This window comes from Myxine glutinosa, chromosome 7, assembly GCF_964187855.1.
Source record: "Myxine glutinosa chromosome 7, kmMyxGlut1.1, whole genome shotgun sequence".
Taxonomy (NCBI): domain Eukaryota; kingdom Metazoa; phylum Chordata; class Myxini; order Myxiniformes; family Myxinidae; genus Myxine; species Myxine glutinosa.
This window is the reverse complement of record NC_136267.1, coordinates 63,448,335-63,452,927: the sequence shown is the minus strand read 5'-3', so window position 1 is coordinate 63,452,927 and position 4,593 is coordinate 63,448,335.

Sequence of the window (4,593 nt, the reverse complement as noted above, 5' to 3'; positions counted from 1 at the left end):
GCCTCGATTCAGTATACAAAAAAAAAAAAAAAAAAAAAAGACAACTCGCGTTTATATATAACTAGCTGAGGTACCCGGCTTCGCCCGGGTTGAATAAGAATAATACAAATATATGATGAAAAGAACATGCATATTTTAGAGCAATATCACAGTACATACATTTCCTACATGACGTTTTGTCAATTTTCAATTTCTCAAAACCTCTTGGTATACAACATTTCTGGTTTTCTTACTTGGTGCCAAGACATAAAGATTGCTTGGTTTTCCAACCCTCGAGCAGCCCACGTACAGCTGCCATGGGAAGTACCCGGCATTGCCGGGCGGGGGAAGGGAGGGGAGGGGAGGAGGAAGGGGAGGGGAGGAGAGGGGGAACGGGGGGGGGAGGGGAGGGGAACGGGGGGGAGGGGAGGAGAGGGTGGGGAGGGGAGAAGAGGGGGGAGGGGAGAAGAGGAAGGAGGGGGAGGAGAAGAGGAGGGAGGGGGAGGAGAAGAGGAGGGAGGGGGAGAGGAGAGGAGGGAGGGGGAGGAGGAGAGGGGAGGGGGAGGCGGGAGGGGGAAGGGGGAGGGGGAGGAGGAGAGGGAAGGGGGAGGGGGGAGGGGAGGGGGAGGGGGAGGGGGATGGGGGAGGGGGAGGGGGGAGGGGGAGGGGTGAGGGGAGGTGAGGAGGGAGGGGAGGGGGAGGGGTGAGGGGAGGTGAGGGGGGAGGGGAGGGGAGGAGGGGAGGGAGGAGCGGAGGGGAGGGGGGAGGGGGAGGGGGCGGAGGTGAGGGGGGAGGGAGAGGGGGAGGGGGAGGTGAGGGGGGAGGGGTGAGGGGAGGGGGAGTGGAGGGGGAGGGGGAGGGGAGGAGGGAGTGGAGGGGAAGGGGGAGGGGGAGGGGAGGGGGGAGGGGGAGGGGGAGGGGGAGTGGAGGGGAAGGGGGAGGGGGGAGGGGGAGGGGGTGAGGGGGAGGGAGTGGGGGGGGGGAGGGAATGGGGGAGGGGGAGGGGGTGGGGGAGGGGGAGGGGAGGGGTGGGGGATGGGAGGGGGAGGGGAGGAGTGGGAGGGGGGAGAGGAGGAAGAGGGGGGAGGGGAGGAAGAGGGGGGAGGGGAGGAAGAGGGGGGAGGGGAGGGGGGAGGGGAGGAAGAGGGGGGAGGGGAGGGGGGAGGGGAGGAAGAGGGGGGAGGGGAGGAAGAGGGGGGAGGGGAGGGGGGAGGGGGAGGGGAGGGGGGAGGGGGGAGGGGGAGGGGAGGGGGGAGGGGGGAGGGGTGAGGGGAGGGGGGAAGGGGGAGGGGGGGCTTCGCCCGGGTTGAATAAGAATAATACAAATATATGATGAAAAGAACATGGATATTTTAGAGAAATATCACAGTACATTTCCTACATGGCGTTTTGTCAATTTTCAATTTCTCAAAACCTCTTGGTGTACAACATTTCTGGTTTTCTTACTTGGTGCCAAGACATAAAGATTGCTTGGTTTTCCAACCCTCGAGCAGCCCACGTACAGCTGGCCATGGGAAGTACCCGGCATTGCCGGGCGGGGGAAGGGGGGGAGGAGGAAGGGGGGGAGGGGAACAGGGGGGAGGGGAGGGGAACGGGGGGGGAGGGGAGGGGAACGGGGGGAGGGGAGGGGAACGGGGGGGAGGGGAGGGGAACGGGGGGAGGGGAGGGGAACGGGGGGGAGGGGAGGGGAATGGGGGGGGACGGGGGAGGGGAGGGGAACAGGGGGGGGGTGGGAGGAGAGGGTGGGGAGGGGAGGAGAGGGTGGGGAGGGGAGAAGAGGGGGGGAGGGGAGGAGGAGAGGGGAGAGGAGGAGGGAGGAGGAGAGGGGAGGGGGGGAGGGGGAGAGGGAGGGGAGGGGGGGGAGAGGGAGGGGAGGGGGGGGGAGAGGGGAGGGGGGAGGGGGGAGGGGGAGAGGGAGGGGAGGGGGAGGGGGAGAGGGAGGGGGAGGGGGGAGAGGGGAGGGGGGAGGGGGAGGGGGGGGAACGGCTAGCTTGGCAAGCGATAGCAGGATTTTTACTTTTATTTTTACCTCAATGAGGGCTATATATATATAGTCCGTGCTTGGAGCCTTCAAGTTCAACATAAAGTTTTTTTATGAAAAATAATGCAGATGTATAACAATCCACCAATGCAAGTTCAGAAATGAATGCAGATCCTTTACTTTGCGATACAAACGCAATTCCCGCCATTTCCACTCACGATCGAGGCCCTCCACAGTGGCCGCGCCTCTTCTTCCTCCTACAACTTCGTCACTTCTTTCACTCAAAATGTACGAAATTCTGCCGCATGAAATTATGTAGAGGCCTCGTCGGGGGGATATAAAGTACATAAGGAAGGCGTTGTAACAGAAGAATCAAAATAAAAGTGGAAGAACATGAGGAAATGGGAGCTATTCTGGACCCACAGCCAAACCCGACAAACCATTGCAATACACCCCGAACGTCTAGCGCCGCCACAAACCACCATGGAATTGCAGGTGGCGCGGTTTTTTTAAACCATTGATATTAAAATAAAACGTAGCCTATAACCACCAGGATTTTATGCTGATTCCGAATCTGTGTCTAAAACTTTTCTCCGATGTGTAGTTCTTGAGTTATAAGCGGACATCCAGACATACACACATACACACACACACACACACACACACACACAGACACTCCTCCTTTATATATAGAGATAGCTGAGGTACCCAGCTTCGCCCAGGTTGAATAAGAATAATACAAATATATGATGAAAAGAACATGTATATTTTTGAGCAATATCACAGTACATTTCCTACATGCCGTTTTGTCAATTTTCAATTCTCAAAACCTCTTGGTGTACAACATTTCTGGTTTTCTTACTTGGTGCCAAGACATAAAGATTGCTTGGTTTTCCAACCCTCGAGCAGCCCACGTACAGCTGGCCATGGGAAGTACCTGGCATTGCCGGGCGGGGGAAGGGAGGGGAGGGGAACGGGGGGGGGAGGGGAGGGGAACGGGGGGGGGGGGGAGGGGAGGGGAACGGGGGGGGAGGGGAGGAGAGGGGGGGAGGGGAACGGGGGGGGAGGGGAACGGGGGGGGAGGGGAACGGGGGGGGGAGGGGAACGGGGGGGGGAGGGGAGGAGAGGGGGGGAGGGGAGGAGAGGGGGGGGAGGGGAGGAGAGGGGGGGAGGGGAGGAGAGGGGGGGAGGGGAGGAGAGGGTGGGGAGGGGAGGAGAGGGTGGGGAGGGGAGGAGAGGGTGGGGAGGGGAGGAGAGGGTGGGGAGGGGAGGAGAGGGTGGGGAGGGGAGGAGAGGGTGGGGAGGGGAGGAGAGGGGGGAGGGGAGGAGAGGGTGGGGAGGGGAGGAGAGGGTGGGGAGGGGAGGAGAGGGTGGGGAGGGAAGAAGAGGGGGGAGGGGAGAAGAGGGGGGGAGGGGAGAAGAGGAGGGAGGGGGAGGAGGAGGGGAGAAGAGGAGGGAGGAGGAGGAGGAGAGGGGAAGGAGGAGAGGGGAGGAGGGAGGAGGGAGGGGGAGAGGAGAGGGGAGGAATGCGAGGGGAGGGGGGGTGAGGGGGGAGGGGGGGAGGTGGGGAGGGAGGGGGAGGTGAGGAGGGAGGGAGGGAGGTGAGGGGGGAGGAGGAGGGGGAGGTGGGGAGGTGAGGGGGGAGGGGGGAGGTGAGGAGGGAGGGGGGAGGTGAGGGGGGAGGGGGAGGGGGAGGAGGGGAGGTGAGGTGGGGAGGGGAGGAGAGGGTGGGGAGGGGAGGAGAGGGTGGGGAGGGGAGGAGAGGGGGGAGGGGAGGAGAGGGTGGGGAGGGGAGGAGAGGGTGGGGAGGGGAGGAGAGGGTGGGGAGGGGAGGAGAGGGGGGGGAGGGGAGGAGAGGGGGGAGGGGAGGAGAGGGTGGGGAGGGGAGGAGAGGGTGGGGAGGGGAGGAGAGGGTGGGGAGGGAAGAAGAGGGGGGAGGGGAGAAGAGGGGGGAGGTGAGGAGGGAGGGGGGGAGGTGAGGAGGGAGGGGGGAGGTGAGGGGGGAGGGGGGAGGTGAGGGGGGGAGGGGAGGGGAGGGTGGGGAGGGGAGGAGAGGGGGGAGGGGAGGAGAGGGTGGGGAGGGGAGGAGAGGGTGGGGAGGGAAGAAGAGGGGGGAGGGGAGAAGAGGCGGGGAGGGGAACAGAGGAGGGAGGGGGAGGAGGAGGGGAGAAGAGGAGGGAGGGGGAGGAGGAGAGGGGGAGGAGGAGAGGGGAGGAGGGAGGAGGGAGGGGGAGGAGGAGAGGGGAGGAATGCGAGGGGAGGGGGGGGGAGGTGAGGGGGGAGGGGGGGAGGTGAGGAGGGAGGGGGGAGGTGAGGAGGGAGGGGGGATGTGAGGGGGGAGGAGGAGGGGGGAGGTGGGGAGGTGAGGGGGGAGGGGGGAGGTGAGGAGGGAGGGGGGGGAGGTGAGGGGGGAGGGGGGAGGGGGGGAGGTGAGGGGGGAGGGGGGGAGGTGAGGGGGAGGGGGGAACGGCTAGGTTGGCAAGCGATAGCAGGCTTTTTACTTTTATTTTTACCTCAATGAGGGCTATATATATAGTCCGTGCTTGGCGCCTTCAAGTTCAACATAAAGTTTTTTATGAAAAATAATGCAGCTGTATAACAATCCACCAATGCAAGTTCAGAAATGAATGCAG